A 22,169-nucleotide genomic window follows, 5' to 3' on the forward strand; every position below is an offset into this window, starting at 1 on the left:
AGTTTTATGTCTTCAGCCAGACGTCAAGTTTATTAACAGACTCTTCCATACAGAGTGGTCCTTTATTCTTTAAAAAAAATGATGATCAGTTAAAACAAAATAGACAAAATTTGGGTTGCCTCCCAAAAAGTGCTAAGTTTTACGTCTTCAGCCAGACGTCATATGCGATAAAACCAACAAAAGATGGGTAATGGCTCATACTTGATTGTCCATGGAGAAGTGGTTTTATCATGTGGTGTATCCAATAATATGTTAACTTCTTTCATATATCCCTTAAAGTCATACACTCCAAAGTGAGCCAAGCAAGTATCTAAGGGTTCAGGTGCTAGAATTATGGGTGTTGCATCTTCTATAATATCTTCTAGTGTATCTACTTTGAAGCAACTATCCATTGATGGTCCTTGGGAAGCACCAAACACATTCAGTCTCAGTTTCTTATTCCCAAACGATATGTCCATGACTCCTGTCCTACAATTGATGCATGCATTCGCCGTAGCTAGGAAAGGTCATCATAAGATAATGGGAATTTGTCTGGGGTTGCCACTTAATTCCATATCGAGAACCAGAAAATCAACTGGAAAGTAAAACTCATCTACCTTGACCAAGACATCCTCAAGCATTCCACATGGTTCTTTAATTGATCTGTCGGCTAACTGTAATGTGACTGATGTGGGTTTCAGTTCTCCGAATCCAAAAAGTTCATACACCGAACTAGGTAAAAGATTCACACTTGCCCCTAAATCTAGAAGAGCTTTTTCAATGTGATAATCTCCTATAACACAGGAAATGATGGGGGCTCCTGGGTCTTTAAGCTTTGGAGGAGTGGCATGCTGGACGACAGAACTAGCCTGTTCAGTGAGACGTACTTTCTTTGGGATTTGTGATCTAGATTTACATTTTTGGGTGCACAAATCCTTCAAAAATTTGGCATAAGCAGGGACCTGTTTGATTGCGTCTAGAAGGGAAAGATTAATTTGGACTTGCTTAAACAATTCCAACATCTCATCGAGTTTTCCTCCCTTCTTATCTGCAGGAATAGGGGCTTTCAGGGCATCCGGAAATGGGGCTTTAGGCAAGTAAGATGATTCCGGTGCAGTTGGTTCCTTATCTATTTTCAGGTCCTCCTTATTCTTGGGTGATTTGGATTCGGTTAGAGGTTTAGGGTCAGTCTCATTGGTTTTACTAGTGTGTTCAATGACCTTCTCACTTCTCAGAGTCATGATTGATTTGGCATGTTCAGAAAAAGCTTCTGGGGTATTATAACTCTCAATCACAAATTGCCCTCTTGGGTTGCTCTCGGGTTGGCTAGGTAATTTTCCTTCTTCCCTCCTACTGAATGCAGTCGCTAGTTGACCTATTTGGGTCTCTAGCTTAGCAATGGATTGTGTGTGGGAGTTAAGGATCTGAGTGTTGACTTCTAATCTTTCTAGTGCTTTCAGAACTTTTTCCTCAAAAGCTGAGCTGTGACCAGTAGTAGACGGTTGAGGAACATTTTGGAATTGATGGTATGGTCCATGCCTATATGTTGGGTCTTGATATTGAGGTCGAGGTGTGGCAGGACCAACCACTGGTTGTGGTCTCCAAGAAAAATTTGGATGGTTTCTCCAGCCGGGGTTATAAGTGTTCGAATATGGATCGTTTCTTGGTCTGCGAGCTTGTTGGACTTGAGCTTGCTGAACCTGCTCATGCACAAACTCAAAAATTGAGGTGCGGCTGGGCATTCACTAACAAAATGGTTCGGACTTGCACATAATGCACAAACTTCTTGGATTGGATTAGGTGGAATCGGGGATTGTCCAGTGTTTAGAAGACGATCTAATTTTTGGGACAGTTCATCTACCTTTTGATGGATATCTATGGCATTTCTACTTCATATATTCCACCTCTTTTTGAGTTTAACATGGGTTTATCTCTAATAGAGGCAGACATATGATGTAATAAATTTTTACTTAAAATTTCAAATAGTTGCCATGCCTCATCCTCACTTTTTAGCATAAATGTCCCACCGCATGATGCATCGACCATTTGTCGATGTCTTTCAGAGAGCCCATCATAAAAACATTGGATTAACTGCCACTTGGGTACAGCATGGTGGGGATATTTTCTAATAAGGTCTTTTAATCTCTCCCATGTTTCATGAAATATTTCTCCATCTAATTGGGAAAAACTAGTTATGGCTTTCCTTATTTGATTAGTTTTTCCTATGGGAAAATATTTCTTGAGAAACTCTCCTTGCAGCTGGTCCCAGGTTGATATAGTCATGGAATCCAAAGTATGTAGCCAGTATTTGGCTTTGTCCTTAAGTGAGAAAGGAAATAATTTCAACCTAAGAGCATCATCGGAGAAGTTGTGAATTTTGACAGTTGAGCATATCTCAAGAAATTCTTCAAGATGTTTATAAGGGTCTTCATTACTAAGTCCATAAAATGAAGGTAACATTTGGATTATACTGGACTTAATTTCATATTGAGTGGCCTCCACAGGGGGTACTTGAATACAAGGAGAGTGGTATATGTGGAAGGAGTAAAGTACTCCTTCAATTGCTTGGGTGGATCATTCTCCTGATTTCGGTCCATCTTTTTATGTCTGTTGGCTCTAAAGGTTCTTTCTATTTCTGGATCAAAAGGTTGGATTTCTGGTCGTAACGATCTACGGCCAAGCATACACCTTACAATTATACTGTAGAGCACACACAGAATTTTTTTTTTTTTTTTAATATATATTTTTATAATAAAGTGAGAAAAGAATGAAGAAAATCTAAAGAGAAGAACCTAAGAATCTTAAATCTATGAAAATGGAGAAATTAATTAATGTTTAGATGTTAATTGCAATCAACTTAAACAATCATAGACTCTCTATCCTAAGGTTAACTTAGATCTAGACAGCTCCTAACTTTCAAGATTGCTTTTGAGCACTCCAAGCTCAAAACTGACTAACTGACTCGGCCAGGTAAGCGTAAGATGTGGGAGGTTCCCTGCTCGTTGCTTTCCTTAGACACCAACTAAGTTGGCCAGGTCAGTCAACGAACCAATTGAAAACCACTTTCTTTAACCACTTGCCTTAGACACCGAGCAATTAACCAATCCGCACTCGGTTCAACTCTAGAACTTTCTTATCCTATTGAGCTCGAAATTCCTAGGGTTGACGTCTAGTTGATTTTAAATTAAGGTCTAGATTATGCAAATGCAAGGGAGTGATTTGTGGGCCAAGGAAAGGTGATCAAATCCCCACCTTATCTGGTTAATGGGTTATTGCCCTTAAGATTAATTATGGAGATGCAATGCAAGGAAACAAGGTGTTCAATCAGGTTAAAAATTTTTATATTTGAGGTTACGCTATTTTAGTTAAGTGTTATGAAATGTCAATGGTTTTTTTTTTTTTTTATATAATTTTATCTTTTTATATATTTTTTTTTTAATTTTTTTTTTAGTTTTGCAAGAAAATAAATTTAAGTGATTAAGTCTAAAAAGCAATAAATTACTGGGCTATGAAAAGTAGCAAATTATTCTAAGCAGCAAAATTCTAAATAGTAAATTAGTTATGCAAGGTAATTCTGTAATTATGCAAATAAGATTATTTAGCTAGAAAGCACTAAAAAAAAATTTAAAACGAGAAATAAAAACTGAAAAGTATTTTTTTTTTAAAAAATTAATTTTTTTTTTCTTTCAAATTTTTTTTTTAATTCAACCATGCCAAGATCCCCGGCAACGGCGCCAAAATTTGATGCGTAGTCGTTGATAGCACCAAAAATAACTCTACTCACTACGTAGGTAGGATGAGTCGAGATCGTATCCTCAGGGACCTTGGGCTAAGTTGAAATTGCAAGGTAAAAGAAAGAAGCGTTGTTTTTGATTTAGAAAATAAATTATCATAAAATTAAGGTAATTAAAAAAATAAAGAGCTCGGGAGTTTTGAATTAATTTGCACTAGCAGAGTTGTATCTCTTTTTTAACTAAATAGATGTGATCAATCTTAGAAAAAATATCTGTCTTTCTCGGCACGCTCCGTACCCGTAGATCACGGCGCGTCTCCGAAAGACTAGGTACATAACTCTTCTTTTCTCGGCACGCCCCGTATCCGTAGATCACGACGCATCTCCGGAAAGTAAAAATTGTTCCTAATATTAATCTAACAAGAAAGCATAAATAAAAGCATATGATAGGGAGCAAATAAAGAACTCATGACAATTTAAATAAAAAGCATAATCTTTATTGCATATAAAGAAATACAGAAAAGTTTAGAACAATAAACCATCTCTGTGTCGTTACAAAATTTCTTCTCCACTCTCGAGACTGCTAGCCTAGCTGCTCATGAAGTAGTCCCTTTCTATTCCTCTATGCAAGGCTTTAGAAGAATTTCTGGGCTCCCCCTCCAATGAGAGTACAAAAGTCTTTTTATAGGTGTTAGGAGGGAGGAGTTTTACATGATTTTCCGATGTGGGACTAAAAAAAATACAAATCTTTCAAAATATTTCTAAATATTATTTTTTTCCTTATTTTGAACTTGTCTGCAGTGCGCCCACACCCGCGTCAGCGCTCGTCCCACGTCCACGCCGCGTCCTGCGTCCGCGCCCCGCGTCCAAACCGCATCCCGCTTCCCGCATCCACGTGCCGCGTCCACGCACCGGCTTCCCGCATGTTCACGCGCGTTCACGCGCCAAAGGAGGAGCCAAAAAATTCACGCGCGCCCAGGAGCCAAAGAATTCACGTGATACCCTTTTCTTCTTTTTTTTTTTTTTATATTCCAAAAAGAAACAAAAATTCCTTCATAATGACATCTATATCCTTTTTGGATTCCTTGCATAGTATCTTCATTTTTTATAATACCGGATGCATCTTTCTTTTATTTTAATTTTATTTTAAGTCCAATTTTCTTCAAACTTGAGTCTTTTTGATCTATGAATCAGACTCTTTGTATCGGCGATCATCTTTCCTGTAAAACATAGAAAGAAACATCAAATTCTTAATAAATAAAATAAATTAAATATAATTTTTTAATTTAAAATACTTAAATTAAGTGTTTATCAGTAGCACAGGAACCAATTCCTGTACTAATCGAAGTGACCATCTAGCAATGGTATTCGACATCTGGATAGGTCGAATAGTCACAATCGCAATACTCAGAACCTATGTGAATATGGTTACTGTATAATACATCCCTTTTGACCCCTGTGTATAGGATGACTTAGGGTTAAACTGTCAACCCTGATTAGATCATCCGAGTCGTGCTCAACTCAATCAATCCTGTGACTCCTCACTAGGACTACCCTGGCCAAGGTTTCGTTAAATTGAAATATGACTGTACACAGCTCCTGAACTGGAGTGGTCAATCCCATCTTGACACACGCACCGACAAGTCAAGTACTTGACTACACCTAGCATCCTTCCGTCACTGAATTAGAAATTCAGGTAGTCCAGTGCCTAAGTGCAGTGAATTGCTTGCAAGTCACCATGACGGTCTCAGGTCAGAGGGACATTTATACCCATATCCCATCGGAGCAAATCTTGACAGTAGAAATAGCTCCGGAGTCGGTCACGTTCAGTGCAGATGTACCCTTACATCTCACCTATATGCCATACCAGTGTCCACACTCCTTGGTTAAGAGGACAACCAACCCATATGGCACACAACGACCTATGCTTGATAAATGTTGTCATCCTTGGTAACAACGTATCATTTGGTCGCGAACAGGTTTAAGGACTACACGACAAATCCTCCTTTGTCAAGTCTAAATAGTCTTAAGGACTTCACCACAACACAGGAGTTCATTAGAAGATGAAATAATTTATGATGAAAAATATCAAAATAACTTTTATTTATTTATAATTTATGTACTAATACAAAAGGAGCACAATCGTCAACAGGCTGACGATTGGCTTTGGGATACTATTCCCAACAATCTCCCACTTGGTCTAAAGTCAATCGGTGCAGTATCTAATACCCATCTTCGACTTGAAGTCATCGAACTCTTTCACCGCAATGGCTTTAGTGAATGGGTCGGCCAGATTCTCCTACCCGTCAATCTTTTGAAGGTCGACGTCACCTCGATCCACGATTTCTCGAATGAGATGGTAGCGACGCAAAAAATGTTTCGTCCGCTGGTGTGCCTTTGGTCCTTCGCCTGAGCAATGGCTCCAGAGCTGTCACAGTAGAGTAGAACTGAACCAACAAGGGAGGATGCTACTCCGAGCTCGGTGATGAATTTTCTCAGCCACACCACTTCTTTGGCAGCATCTGATGCAGCGACATATTCCACCTCGCAAACTGAATTAGCCACTGTGTGTCGCTTGAAACTCTTCCAGCAGACAGCCCCACCGTTAAGGGTAAAAATAAATCCTGACACACTCTTGCTATCATTGTGATCAGACTGAAAACTAGAGTCTGTATACCTATAAGTCTCAAGTTTGATTCACCATAAACAAGCCACTGGGCCTTAGTATTTCTTAAATACTTCAGGATGGTTTTAAAAACCTTCCAGTGATTCTCCCCTAGATCAGATTGGTATCTACTCACTACCCCTAGTGAGTATGCCACATTGGTCATGTACATGTCATGGCGTACATGATAGATCCCACTGTCGAAGTATATAAAATTCTACCCATACGCTCTCTCTCTTGAGGTGTTGTCGGACAATCCCTCTTCGAGAGAGAAATTTCATGGCCTATCAGTAGATAGCCTTTCTTGAAATTCTCCATCCTGAACCTTTTCAGCATAGTATCAATGTACATGGACTGGGATAAGCCAAGTAATCTTTTAGATCTATCCCTATAGATCCTCATCCCTAGGATGTAGGAAGCTTCTCCCAGATCCTTTATGAAGAATTGTGACGACAACCAAATCTTTATTCCCTGTAATGCAGGGACACATTCCCGATTAAGAGAATGTCATCTACATACAATACAAGAAATACCACTACTGGACCATTAGCCCACTTATAAATGCAGGGCTCTTCTCCATTCTTAACGAAGCCATACGTCTTGATCGTCCTATCAAAATATATGTTCCAACTCCGGGATGCCTACTTAAGTCCATAAATGGATCTTTGTAGCCTGCACACCTTAGACTCATCTGTGGATGTGAACCCTTTAGGTTGTATCATATACACCTCTTCGTCCAGCTCTCCATTTAGGAAAGCTGTCTTCACATCCATTTGCCAGATTTCATAATCCAGATGGACAACTATCGCAAGCATAATTCGAATGGATTTGAGCATTGCCATAGGAGAAAACATCTCGTCATAGTCTACACCATAACGTTGACGATATCCCTTGGCAACCAGATGGGCTTTATAGGTTTCCATCTTTCCGTCTGCATCTCTCTTCCTCTTGTAGACCCACTTACACCCTATGGGTTTTACTCCTTTGGGTGGGTCAACCAATGTCCCTACATCGTTGACCTTCATGGACTCCTTTTCGGATTTCATGACCTCTAGCCATTTCTCAGAGTCAGGTCTCTGCATTGCATCCATGTAGGTGATCGGATCCTCATCATTTTCATCAAGTTCAATAGGATCGCCATCCCGGATCAAGAAACCATAGTATCTGTCCGGTTGACGTGGTACTCTACCAGATCGCCTTAAGGGTGCAGGAACAATGGGTTCTGGATCTGATCTAACCAAATCCGGTTCAGGTTCAACTACTTGTGTTGGTTTTTCATCCTGCCGAACTTCCTCAAGTTCGACCTTAGAGGCAACAGTCCCTTCATTAAGAAACTTCTTTTCCAAAAAGATTGTCTTAAGGCTGACAAACACTTTTTTCTCATCAGCTAGGTAAAAATAATACCCTTTAGTCTCTTTTGGGTACCCTATGAAATTACACTTGTCAGACCTAGGTCCAAGCTTGTCCATAATTAAACATTTAACATAAGTTGGACACCCCCAAATTCTAAGGTGTGAGAGTACTGGCTTACGTCCTATCCATATCTCATATGGCGTTTTGGTTACAGACTTACTTGGAATCCTATTTAGAAGGTAACAAGCCGATTCGAGTGCATATCCCCAGAGGAAGATCGACAGACCAGCAAACTCCATCATGGATCGAACAATGTCCAACAAGGTCCGATTTCTCCTTTCAGACAAACCATTATGCTGTGGTGTTCCAGGAGGAGTCCACTGAGAGAGAATCCTATTCTCCCCATGATATGTCAGAAAATCATTAGAAAGGTATTCACCTCCTCGATCAGATCGAAGAGTTTTAATACACTTCTCAGTTTATTTTTCTACCTCATTTCGGAATAGTCTGAACATTTCAAATGACTCGGACTTATGCTTCATTAAGTAGACATACCCATACCTCGATAGGTCGTCTGTGAAGGTTATGAAGTAGAAATATCCATCTTTTGTACTTGAGCTCATGGGTCCACATACATCAGAATGTACCAGACCTAAGAGTTCACTGGCTCGCTCACCTTTTCCAGTAAAAGGTGACTTGGTCATCTTTCCAAGAAGACAGGACTCACATGTTGGAAGTGATTCACAATCACCAACTTCAAGAATTTCTTCTTGAGCCAACCTGTTTATCCTATTCTCCTAGCCTACAGTGCCAAAGGTAGACTTCTGACTCATTATCTATTCTAGGATGTTTCCCAGAGGTTTGAACCACATTAACAGGTTGTGATAGTAAGTAAATTCTATTATTTAGTGGTCCAACAAATATTGTAACACCATTCAAAATGATATTGTAAATATTTTTTTTATTAAAAATTCATAACCGTACATAGCCAAAAAATCTACAGAAATAATATTTAATAAAAAACTTGGACAATAGTGACATTCACTAGAATTACATTACGAGAATTGATTACAAGGTTCATGATTCCTAAAGCTAGAACTGAAACTTTGCTTCCATCTCCAATGTTCAGGAACCTCTCACCGACATCAAATCTCCTACTGACCTGCAGACCCTGCATCAAATTGCAAATATGATAAGGGCTTCCGATATCCAATACCTAGGCAGTAGTATCACATATGGAAAAGTTGCAAGGTGTTATCATATAATTACCTTGCTTCTTCTTCGGCCTATTTGGGTCCAAGGGGGCAATGTATAGAGGACAGTTCCTTTTTCAGTACCCCTGCTTCTTGCAAAAGAAGCACTCTGCCTGGCTTTGGTCGGGCTTGTGCTTCTTGGTTTGACCCTGTGAAGACGTCCCAGCATGCGGCTGCACCTTCTTATTCTTCTTCTTCTTGTTCTTCTTCACTTTTTTAAAGGGTTGACGACCAGAAGAAGACCCTCCCACAACATTCACTGACTCCTTATGGAGCTGGTGGTCCTTCTTAAAGTTCTGCAGCAACCCCAACAAGTCGTGGTAGTTCACTGTAGGCTTTGTCATTCAAAAATGAGTAAGGAAGGGGAGGAAGGACTTGGGCAATGAATTAAGGATCGCATCCTTACCGAGCTGCTTGTGCGGGGGAAAGCCCAGTTTATTTAGGTGCTCAATTATTTCGATCATGTACAATACATGATCGGTGACTGAGGCTCCATCCCTCATCCAAGCATTGAAAATGGCATAACTAGTTTTGTGTCTTTAACATCGTCAGGCATGCCAAAGGAGTCGTTCAATATTTGAAGCATCTCTTGCAGCTGGGCATTCTCGAACCTATGGCTAAACTCATCATTCATTGCCGCCAGCATTATGCACTGAACGGTGGTGCGGTTGTTGAGCCACTTCTGAAAAGTATCTCGGACTGTCCCTCTCACGTTCGGGGCTGGCTTCTCGGGTGCCGGATCCGTTACTACATAAAGGATCCACTCATGCTCAAGGATGATTTTTAATTTTCGATACCAGCTATCAAAATTAGGTCCCATGAGCTTGTCATTATCTAATAATGACCGAAGCGACAGGGTAGTGGCCATAGCTGCATAAAGGAAAAGCAGACCCCTATTAGTATATAAATTATTAATACTAAAGACTTGGACTTTAGTCTAAAGTTTCTCCCAATATTTTTACGAACTGGTAGCCTCAACCTCCAATTCAAGAAATTACTTTAATTTCTTAGTGGGTACTAAAATCTACAGAGACTACACACGAGCCCAACTTTGGTTGGTCAACCCATGTGCATCTATGAGTAGGTTCATAACCAGTTATTTCTCTAAACAACTTCTAGTAATTTATTTTGCCCCAGAATCTAATCAGTAGGCTTTGGCCTCCACTGAAAAGATCCGGTTAGGTCCAACCATTAACATGACTTAATTTGGTGAATCGGACCAATAAATGATCAGGCCCGACTTTGGCCGGCCAACCTGACCATTATCAGAAAGACTCAACCAAATTATCATACTATGAATGATAATTCCATTAGTCAATAAGCACCAGGCCTTTGGGCCTTCAATGATTATTAAACTAATGGACTCATTATCACTCACTTAATGGAAGGCTATGACTTAGTTATCACTATAACTTAATCATTTTAGGGACCTAATAATTTTTGAAGATTTTATTAAAGGATAGAAGAGAAGAAATTAACCAGCTAATTTCAATCCTCCCACTGACTTCACCAAGTCAGATTATAAAGGATTTAATTAAAGCCGGCATTAGGAGTACCTAAATTAGTCACACTGATTTACCTAATGACATGGGTGAGCCCTAATCACCAAGTGATCTAATCAAAATCTAACTCACCAGGTTGGCCAGGTAAGTGAGATCAGTGGTGGGGATATGCCATTAACTCGTCAGAGATCGAATCAATGCGAGTAGCTCCCACTTAAGAACCACTGGTCAAACTGCCGAACTTACCTTAGACACCAACCGGTTCATTAGTTTTAATTTGATCAACTTAGTAAATAGGGTTCTACCGTGTAGCCATGAATTAAGTCCATCTTGGTCTAGTTAAAGACATGGACCCATTCAACTACAACTATTGGAGTTGAGTCTAGAGTGTCCTTGACCTAATCTAATTCAACTTTTGATTAGATTTGATCAATTTCTCTAATTTAGTCTATTTTTTTAAGCTAACCTTAGGTCTAACCCAATTATGGATCTAATCCATCTAACCCATTGATCCACAAGTTTATGCAATTATCTTAGGTCTTAATTTACAATTCTAGACCAACATGACAACACTTAATTCTTTTAATTAAGTATTTGGGCTGATGGGTCAGGGTTTGATATTTCGAAAATAATTTTTAAATTTAAAAGATTTTATTTTCTGTTCATCAAATATGTTGACTCATTTCATAAATAGATCAGCACATTTCATAAATAGCAATCCTATTGCTAATTACATAACAGAAAATAACTCAATCAAAATAAATCATGAATATTCCTTTAGATCTAATCTAACACATTCATGATAAATTTTATAATTGAACCTTTACAATTAAGTCCTTTCGCTGCTTCATCTGCATGGGATATAATTGCAGCGACATCCCTACCGCCATAGGAGACTCCATCGAATGGGAGGAGAGGACATTTAAACCCTACTTTTCTTCTATGACCGGACGGCCATGGCAACCAACCCAATTAAATTACTTGCTACTTGGATCAAGTATATCTAAATATACCAATTTCAAATTTTAAATTTCAAATTTCAAATGTTAAATTTTAAATTTCAAATTTCAAATTTTAAATTTTAAATTTCAAATTTTTGAATTTTAAATTTTGAATTTTAAATTTGAAATTTCAACCAAATTTTAAATTTAAATTTCAAATTTTGAATTTCAAATTTTTGAATTTTGAATTTCAAATTTCAAATTTTAAATTTCAAATTTTTAATTTTGAATTTCGAACAACTTTCAAAATTCAAATTTTAAATTTTAAATTTTAAATTTTAAATTTTAAATTTTAAATTTTAAATTTAAACTTTTAGATTACAACTTAATCTACACATGCAAATATATATATCATATCTTAGAACCCGCTCTGATATCATTTGAAACAAAATTTGAGTGCAGGGGTAAAATGGTAATTTTAAAATTTTTCAAAATCACTATTTTACAGTAAAAATTATTAATTAATCTAATTAATTAATATATGTTTATCCTACACTAGGATCTAAATATGATATATAGCATGCATGTATTTAAATTTGAAATTCAAATTTGAATAGTAAATAATTTACTATTCTGTGTTCAAAACACAATACCTTTGTGCAGGTAGTCGATCGCCACAATCTGATCACCATCGGAAGGATCAGATCATTGCAACATAACCACACAGTATGTCTGGCCTCTACAGATCATCCATACGAAGCTCCCGATCTGATCGGCTCCTCACGAGTGCTAGTTCGTTGTAGAACCCTTTCGACGGCTGATGTTGATCGAACTCTTTCGATCGATGTCTGCCAACTCCTCAAATACTCTGGATCATCAGTAAGTGTGTTTGAGAGGTTGATGATGCTCTCCCTTGAATTTGGTGGGCTCACGACACTCGTAGCTCACTAACTCACTTCCCGAACCCTAGGCTGAAACCCTAGGAAACACACTGAAAAACCCTACGCCCACTTTTATTTCTTTTCTTTCTTTTTCTCTCGAAAGTTTTAGACTTCCTACTCATTCATAAGGGTTCCTCATGCCCCACTTTCTCTCTCAAAAAATTTTTACGCACGCCCCAGCTTTCTTCACTTTTTAAAAAAATTCAAAACGTGTCTTATCCGCGTGAGAGGATAAAGATAAGTGGTTGCACATTTGAATTCAAATCAAATTTAAATTCAAATGCAAATCAACTCATCCCTATCCACTTGAGCGTGAGAAGAGAAGGTGCGTGGCTACTTTGTGCGTGGAAAGGTTTCACGAGAAACTCTTTCTCGGGTAAGATATGGGGTGCTAAAGAGGATAAAGATACGGCGCATGGATTGGTTGCTCATTCAAATTCAAAGTTTCTTTTGAATTTGAATGGCCAATCAACCATCCTTATCCACCTATATGGTGCACAAATGTGGGGCGTGGGAAGGGCTTTGCGTGAGAGAAAATTCATGAGAAGTTGCTTCTCGTGAATTCAAATGGGCGCAGAGATATCAGGTGGCGCAGGGAGTTTGGGTCAAAGTGGTTTCTCATTTTAAACTAACCTAATTGAACCAATTTAATTAAAATAAGCTAGGCTCAATTAGAATAATTTAAATCTAACTTAATTAGGCTTAATTAGGCTCAATAAAATCCTAATCAAATCAAAAATTGACTAAGCCCAACCTTTGATCAAATCAGGGACCAAACCATCTCGACGATTAGGTAAACGCTTAACCTAATTGGGTCAAACCCAACTGAATCCAATTCAATTAGACTTGATAAAAAATAATTACTCAATCAAATTGAGTTAATTAGCGATCAAATCACTAATTAAATCTCTCATAAATACTGAGTCCAAATCTGATGGGCAATCGGGTATCAAAGTCCATCGATATGAAACCTTGATCGAAGAGTCCCAAATCAGTGGGACTCTTGACCCCGGTACCCAAAATGTGTGGGACTCATGATCAGAGAATCTTGATTCTTGATCACAGAGTTCCAGACATATAGGACTCATAGTCCACAAATATTAGGACTCTTTATCAGCCATCAGATCAGATAGGAACCTCTAATGTGTGTGACCCCGCAGGTTCGAACCTAAGCTGGTAGCACAGGAACCAATTCTTGTACTAATCGAAGTGACCATCTAGCAATGGTACCTGATGTCTGGATAGGTAAAATAGTCACAATCGTAATACTCAGAACCTATATGAATATGGTTATTGTATAATTCATCCCTTTTGACCCCTGTGTATAGGACGACTCAGGGTCAAACTTGTTGGGAATAGTATCCCAAAGCCAATCATCAGCCTGTTGACGGTTGTTCTCATTTTTATATATGTACATAAATTATGAATTAATAAAAATTATTTTGATATTTTTCATCATAAAATATTTCATCTTCTAATGAACTCCTATGTTGTGGTGAAGTCCTTAGGACTATTTAGACTCAACAAAGGAGGATTTGTCGTTTAGTCCTTAAATCTGTTCGTGACCAAATGATACGTTGTTACCAAGGATGACAAGTTTATCAAGCATAGGTCATTGTGTGCCATATAGGTTGGTTGTCCTCTTAACCAATGAGTATGGAGACACTGGTATGGCATACAGATGAGATATAAGGGTACATCTGCACTGAATGTGACCGACTCCGGAGCTATTTCTACTGTCAAGATTTGCTCTGATGGAATATGGGTATAAATATCCCTCCGACAGGAGACCGCCACAGTGACTTGCAAGTAACTCACTGTACTTAGGCACTGGACTACCTGAATTTCTAATTCAGTGATGAAGGTTGCTGGGTGTAGTCAAGTACTTGACTTGTCGGTGCGTGTGTCAAGATGGGATTGACCACTCTAGTTTAGGAGCTATGTACAGTCGTATTTTAATTTAGCAAAACCTTGGCCAGGGTAGTCTTTGTGAGGAGTCACAGGACTGTTTGAGTTGAGCACAATTCGGATGATCTAATCAGGGTTGACAGTTTAATCCTGAGTCATCCTAAACTCAGAGGTCAAAAAGATGAATTATACAATAACCATATTCACGTAGGTTCTGAGTGTTGTGATTGTGACTATTCGACCTATCCGATCATCAGGTACCATTGCTAGATGGTCACTTCAATTAGTATAGGAATTGGTTCCTATGCTACCAGCTTAGGTTCGAACCTACGGGGTCACACACATTAGAGGTTCCTATCTGATCTGATGGCTGATGAAGAGTCCTAATGCTCGTGGACTATGAGTCCTACATGTCTGGGACTCTGTGATCGAAAATCAAGATTCTCTGATCATGAGTCCCACACATTTTGGGTATCGGGGTCAAGAGTCCCACTGGTTTGGGACTCTTCGATCAGGGTTACATATCGATGAATTCTGATGCCCGATTACCCATCGGATTTGGACTCAATATTTATGAGAGATTTAATTAGTGATTTGATCACTAATTAACTTATCTTAATTGAGTAATTATTTTTAGATCAAGTCCAATTAAATTGGATTCAGTTAGATTTGACCCGATTAGGTTAAGAGTTGACCTAATCATCGAGATGGTTTGGTCCCTGATTTGATCAGGGGTTGGGCTTAATCAATTCCTGATTTGATTAGAATTTTATTGAGTCTAATTAAGTTGGATTTAAATTAGTCTAATTGGGCCTAACTTATTTGGTTCAATTAGGTTGGTTTAAATAATGAAACCACCTTGACCCATTCTCCCTGTGCCACCTCACTTCCACTGCGCCCATTTGAATTCACGAGAAGAAAGTTCTCATGAATTTTTTCTCATGCAAAGCCCTCCTCACACCCTACTTTAATGCACCAAATGAGTGGAAAAGGATGATTGGTTGGCCATTCAAATTCAAAACAAAGTTTGAATTTGAATGAGCAACCAATCTTAGCACCTTGACCTTATCCTCTTTTAGCACCCCATTTATTACACGAGAAAATGTTTCTCATGAAATCACTCACGCACAAATTAAGCCACGCCCTCCTCTTCTCATGCCCTTAGTGGATAGGGATAAATTAATTTCCATTTGAATTCAAAATTTGATTTGAATTCAAATGTGCAATTACTCATCTTTATCCTCTCACGTGGATAAGACGTTTGACATTATTTTAAAAGGAGGAGAAGAGTGGGGTGTGTGCAAGAAAAATTTTGGAGAGAAAATCTGGGCATGAGGAATCCTTTTGTGTAAGGTGAAGGTCTATATCCTTCCGAGAGAAAAGGAAAGAAAAGAAAGAAAAAGTGTGCACAGGGTTTCAGTGAGTTCTTCAGGGTTTCAGCCTGGAGTTCGGGAAGTGAGAAGGTGATCTACGAGTGTCGTGAGCCCACCAAATTTTAGAGAGATCTTTAACATCCTCTCAAGTATGTTTGCTAACAATCCAGAGTGTTCAAAGAATCGACAGATATCGATCGAAGGAGTTCGATCAGCATCGGCCATCGAAAGGGCTCTACAATGAGCTAGCACTCGTGAGGAGACGATCAGATCGAAGCTTTATGTGGATGATCCACAGAGGCCAGACACATTGTGTGGCTACATCACGATGATCAGACTCTCCCGACGGTGATCAGATTGCGACGATCTACTACCCGCACAAAGGTATTGTGTTCTGAACACATTACAGTAAAGTGTTTACTGTTCAAATTTGAATTTCAAATTTAAATACATGCATGCTGTATATCATATTTGGATCCTAGTGTAGGATAAATTCTTATTAATTAATAAGATTAATTAATAATTTCTACTGTAAAATAATAATTTTGAAATATTTCAAAATTACCATTTTATCCCTGCACTAAATTTTTTCACAAATGGTATTAGAGCGAGTTCTTAGATATGATATATATATTTGCATACGTAGATTAAGTTATAATCTAAAAGTTTAAATTTAAAATTTGAAATTTAAAATTCAAAATTCAAAAATTTGAAATTCAAAATTTGAAATTTGGTTGAAATTTCAAATTTAAAATTCAAAATTTAAAATTCAAAATTTAAAATTCAAAATTTGAAATTCAAAAATTTGAAATTTGTTTGAAATTTGAAAATCAAAATTTAAAATTTAAAATTTGAAATTTAAATTTTGAAATTGGTATATTTAGATATACTTGATCCAAGTAGCAAGTAATCGAATTGGGTTGGTTGCCATGACCGTCCGGTCATAGGAGAAAAGTAGGGTTTAAAGGCCCTCTCTTCCTATTCGATGGGGTCTCCTATGGTGGTAGGGGTGCCGATGCGATTATATCCCATGCAGATGAAGCAGTGAAAAGAATATTCATGATTTATTTTGATTGAGTTATTTTCTGTTATATAATTAGCAATAGGATTGCTATTTATGAAATGTGCTGATATATTTGTGTAATAAGTCAACATATTTGGTGAACAGAAAATAAAACCTTTCAAATTTAAAAATTATTTTTGAAATATCAAACCCTGACCCATCAGCCTAAATACTTAATTAAAAGAATTAAGTGTTGTCTAGTAGGTCTAGAATTATGAATTAAGACCTAAGACAATTGCATAAACTTGTGGGTCAATGGGTTAGATGGATTAGGTCCATAATTGGGTTAGACCTAAGGTTAGCTTAAAGAAATGGATTAAATTAGAGTAATTGGTCAAATCTAATCAAAAATTGAATTAGATTAGGTCAAGGATGCTCTAGACTCAACTCCAATAGTTGTAGTTGAATGGGTCCATGTCTTTAACTAGATCAAGATGGACTTAATTCATGGCTACACGGTGGAACCCTATTTACTAAGTTGATCAAATTAAAACTAATGAACCGGTTGGTGTCTAAGGTAAGTTTGGCAGTTTGACCAGTAGTTTTTAAGCGGGAGCTACTCGCAGTGATTCGATCTCGGATGAGTTAATGGCTTATCCCCACCACTGATCTCACTTACATGGCCAACCTAGTGAATTAGGTTTTGATTAGATCACTTGGTGATTGGACTCACCCATGTCATTAGGTAAATCAGTTTGACTGATTTAGGTGCTCCTAATGCTAGCTTTAAGTAAATTCTTTTTAATCTGACTTGGTGAAGTTAGTGGGAGGATTGAAATTGGCTGGATATTTTCTTCTCATCTATTTTTTAATAAAATCCTCAAAAAAAAAAAATATTAGGTCTTAAAAATGATTAAGTTATATTGATAACTAAGTCATAGCCTCCCATTAAGTGAGTGATAATGAGTCCATTAGTTTAATAATCATTGGAGGCCCAAAGACCTGGTGCTTATTGACTAATGGAATTATCATTCATGGTATGATAATTTGGTTTGAGTCTTTCTGATGGTGGTTAGGTTGGCCGACCAAAGTCAGGCTTGATCATTTATTGGTCCGATTCATCAAATCAAATCATGTTAATGGTTGAACCTAATCAAATTTTTTCAGTGGAGGCCAAAGCCTACTGATTAGGTTCTGGGGTAAAATTAATTACTAGAAGTTGTTTAGAGAAACAACTAGTTATGAACCTACCCATAGATGCACATTGGTTGACCAACCAAAGTTGGGCTCGTGTGTAGTCTGTGTGGATTCTAGTACCCATTAAGGAATTAAAGTAATTCCTCGAATTGGAGGTTGAGGCTATCAATTCGTAAAAATACTGAGAAAAATTTTAGACTAAAGTCTAAGTCTTTAGTATTAATAATTTATGTACTAATATAGGTCTGGTTTTCGTTTATGCAGCTATGGCCACTATCCTGTCGCTCCGATCATTATTAGATAATGACAAGCTCATGGGACCTAATTTCGATAGCTGGTATTGAAAATTAAAAATCGTCCTTGAGCATGAGCGGATCCTTTATGTAGTAATGAATCCGGCACTTAAGGAGCCAGCCTTGAATGCTAGAGGGACGGTCCGAGACACTTACCAGAAGTGGCTCAACGACCGCACCAACGTTCGGTGCATAATGCTGGCGACAATGAATGATGAGTTCAGTCGCAGGTTTGAGAACGTCCAGCCACAGGAGATGCTTCAAATGTTGAACGACTCTTTTGGCATGCCTGACGATGTTGAAAGGCACAAAACTAGTTATGCCATTTTCAATGCTCAAATGAGGGATGGAGCCTCGATCACTGATCATATACTGTACATGATTGAAATGATTGAGCGCCTAAGTAAACTGAATTTTCCCCTGCACAAGCAGCTCGGTAAGGATGCGATGCTTAATTCTCTGCCCAAGTCCTTCCTTCCCTTCCTTACTCATTTTCGAATGACAAAGCCTGCAGTGAACTACCACAGCTTGTTGGGGTTGCTGCAGAACTTTGAGAAGGATCACCAGCTCCATAAGGAGTCGGTGAATGTTGTGGGAGGGTCTTCTTCTGGTCGTCGACCCTTTAAGAAAGGGAAGAAGAACAAGAAGAAGAAGAATAAGAAGGTGCAGCTGCATGCTGGGACGTCTGCACAGGGTCAGACCAAGAAGCGCAAGCCCGACCAGAGCCAGACGGAGTGCTTCTTTTGCAAGAAGCAGGGGCACTGGAAGAGGAACTGTCCTCTATACATTACCTCACTGGACCCGAACAAGCCAAAGAAGAAGCAAGGTACTTATATGATAATACCTTGCAACTTTTCCATTTGTGATACTACTGTCTGGGTATTGGATACCGGAAGCCCTTATCATATTTGCAATTCGATGTAGGGTCTGCAGGTCAGTAGGAGATTTGATGAAGGCGAGAGGTTCCTGAACATTGGAGATGAAAGCAAAGTTCTAGTTCTAGCATTAGGAATCATGAACCTTGTAATCAATTCTCGAAATATAATTCTGAGTGAATGTCACTATTGTCCAAGCTTTTTATTAAATATTATTTCTGTAGGCCTTTTGGCCATGAACGGTTATCAATTTTTAATAAAAAAAAATATTTACAATATCATTTTGAATGGTGTTACAATGTTTATTGGACAACTTTATAATGGAATTTACTTTCTATCACAACCTGTTAATGTGGTTCAAACCTCTGGTAAATGCCCTAGAATAGATAATATGTCAGAAGTCTACCTTCGGTACTATAGGCTAGGTCATATCAATAAGAACAGGATGAACAGGTTGGCTCAAGAAGGAATTCTTGGAGTAGGTGATTGTGAATCACTTCCAACCTGTAAGTCCTGTCTTCTTGGTAAAATAACCAAGTCACCTTTTACTGGAAAAGGTGAGCGAGCCAGTGAACTCTTGGGTCTGGTACATTCTGATGTATGTGGACCCATGAGCACAAGTGCAAGAGGTGGATATTTCTACTTCATAACCTTCACAGACAACCTATCGAGGTATGGGCATGTCTATTTAATGCAGCATTAGTCGAGTCATTTGAAATGTTCAAACTATTCTGAAATGAGGTAGAAAAATAAACTGGAAAGTGTATTAAAACTCTTCGATCTGATCGAGGAGGTGAATACCTTTTCAATGAGTTTCCGACATATCTTGGAGAGAATGGGATTCTCTCTCAATGGACTCCTTCTGGAACACCACAGTATAATGGTGTATCTGAAAGGAGGAATCGGATCTTGTTGGACATGGTTCGATCCATGATGGGGTTTGCTGGTCTACCGATCTCCCTCTGGGGATATGCGCTCGAATCGGCTTGTTACCTTCTAAATAGAGTTTCGAGTAAGTCTGTAACCAAAACGCCATATGAGATATGGATAGGACGTAAACCAGTACTCTCGCACCTTAGGGTTTGGGGGTGTCCGGCTTATGTTAAATATTTAATTACGGACAAGCTAGGACCTAGGTCTGACAAGTGTAATTTTATAGGATACCCCAAAGAGACTAAAGGGTATTATTTCTACCTGGCTGATGAGCAAAAGGTGTTTGTCAACCTTAAGGCAATCTTTTTGGTAAAAGAGTTCCTTGATGAAGGGATTGTTGCCTCTAAGGTCAAACTTAACGAAGTTCGACAGGTGAAAAAACCGACACAAGTTGCTGAACCTGAATCGAATTTGATTAGATCAGATCCGGAGCCCATTGTTCAAGCACCCTTAAGGCGATCTGGTAGAGTACCACGTCAACCGGACAGATATTATGGTTTCTTATTCTGGGATGATGATCCTATCAAACTTGATGAAAACGATGAGGATCCGATCACCTACATGGATGCAATGCAGAGACCCGACTCTGAGGAATGGCTAGAGGCCATGAAATCCAAAATGGAGTCCATGAAGGTCAACGATGTGTGGACATTGGTTGATCCACCCGAAGGAGTAAAATCCATAGGATGTAAGTGGGTCTTCAAGAGGAAGAGGGGCGCAGACGGAAAGGTGGAAACCTATAAAGCCCGTCTGGTTGCCAAGGGATATCATCAACATTATGGTATAGACTATGATGAGATGTTTTCTCTTGTGGCAATGCTCAAATCCATTCAGATTATGCTTGCGATAGCTGTCCATTTGGACTATAAAATCTGACAGATGGATGTGAAGACAGCTTTCCTAAATGGAGAGCTGGATGAAGAGGTGTATATGATACAACCTAAAGGATTCACATCCACTGATGAGTCTAAGGTGTGCAGACTACAGAGGTCCATTTATGGACTTAAGCAGGCATCCCAGATTTGGAACATACGTTTTGATAGGACGATCAAGACGTATGGCTTCGTTAAGAACGGAGAAGGGCCCTGCATTTATAAGTGGGCTAATGGTCCAGTAGTGGTATTTCTTGTATTGTATGTGGATGATATTCTCTTAATCAAAAATGATGTCCCTGCATTACAGGGAATAAAGATTTGACTGTCGTCACAGTTCTCCATGAAGGATTTGGGAGAAGCTTCCTACATCCTAGGGATGAGGATCTATAAGGATAGATCTAAAAGGTGGCTTCGTTTATCCCAGTCTACGTACATAGATACTATGCTGAAGAGGTTCAGCATGGAGAATTCCAAGAAAGGCCATCTACCGATAGGGCATGGAATTTCTCTCTCGAAGAGGGATTGTCCGACAACACCTCAAGAGAGAGAGCGTATGGGTAGGATTCCATATGCTTCGACAGTGGGATCTATCATGTATGTCATGACATGTACACGATCAGATGTGGCATACTCACTAGGGGTAGTAAGTAGATACCAATCTGATCCAGGGGAGAATCACTGGAAGGTTGTTAAAACCATCCTGAAGTATTTAAGAAATACTAAGGACCAGTGGCTTGTTTATGGTGAATCGGACTTGAGACTTATAGGGTTTACAGACTAATTTTCAGTCTGATCACGATGACAGCAAAAATATGTCGGGATTTATTTTTACCCTTAATGGTAGGGCTATCTGCTGGAAGAGTTCCAAGCAACACATAGTGGCTGATTCAGTTTGCGAGGCAGAGTATGTCGCTGCATCAGATGCTGCCAAAGAAGCGGTGTGGCTGAGAAAATTCATCATCGAGCTCGGAGTAGTACCCTCCCTTGTTGGTCTAGTTCTGCTCTACTGTGACAGCTCTGGAGCCATTGCTCAGGCGAAGGAACCCAAGGCACACCAGCGGATGAAATATATTCTGCGCCGCTACCATCTCATCCAAAAAATTATGGATCGAGGTGACGTCGACCTTCTGAAGATCGACGGAAAGGAGAACCTAGCCGACCCATTCACTAAAGCCATTACGGTGAAGGAGTTCGATGACTACAAGTCGAAGATAGATATTAGAAACTGCACCGATTGGCTTTAGGCCAAGTGAGAGATTGTTGAGAATAGTGTCCCAAAGCCAATCGTCAGTCTGTTGATGGTTGTACTTATTTTTGTATATGTACATGAATTATGAATTAATAA

At 38.8% G+C, this 22,169-nt stretch overlaps 1 non-coding gene across 1 annotated transcript; it reads left to right on the forward strand.

Moving 5' to 3' along the window:
- Nucleotides 1-2,084: 2,084 nt before the first annotated feature.
- Nucleotides 2,085-2,190, forward strand: LOC140852771 (small nucleolar RNA R71). Its single transcript, XR_012135669.1, has one exon. It is a non-coding gene; the product is annotated as a small nucleolar RNA R71 (small nucleolar RNA).
- Nucleotides 2,191-22,169: the final 19,979 nt, after the last annotated feature.

Source organism: Elaeis guineensis, chromosome 11 (genome assembly GCF_000442705.2).
Source record: "Elaeis guineensis isolate ETL-2024a chromosome 11, EG11, whole genome shotgun sequence".
NCBI lineage: Eukaryota > Viridiplantae > Streptophyta > Magnoliopsida > Arecales > Arecaceae > Elaeis > Elaeis guineensis.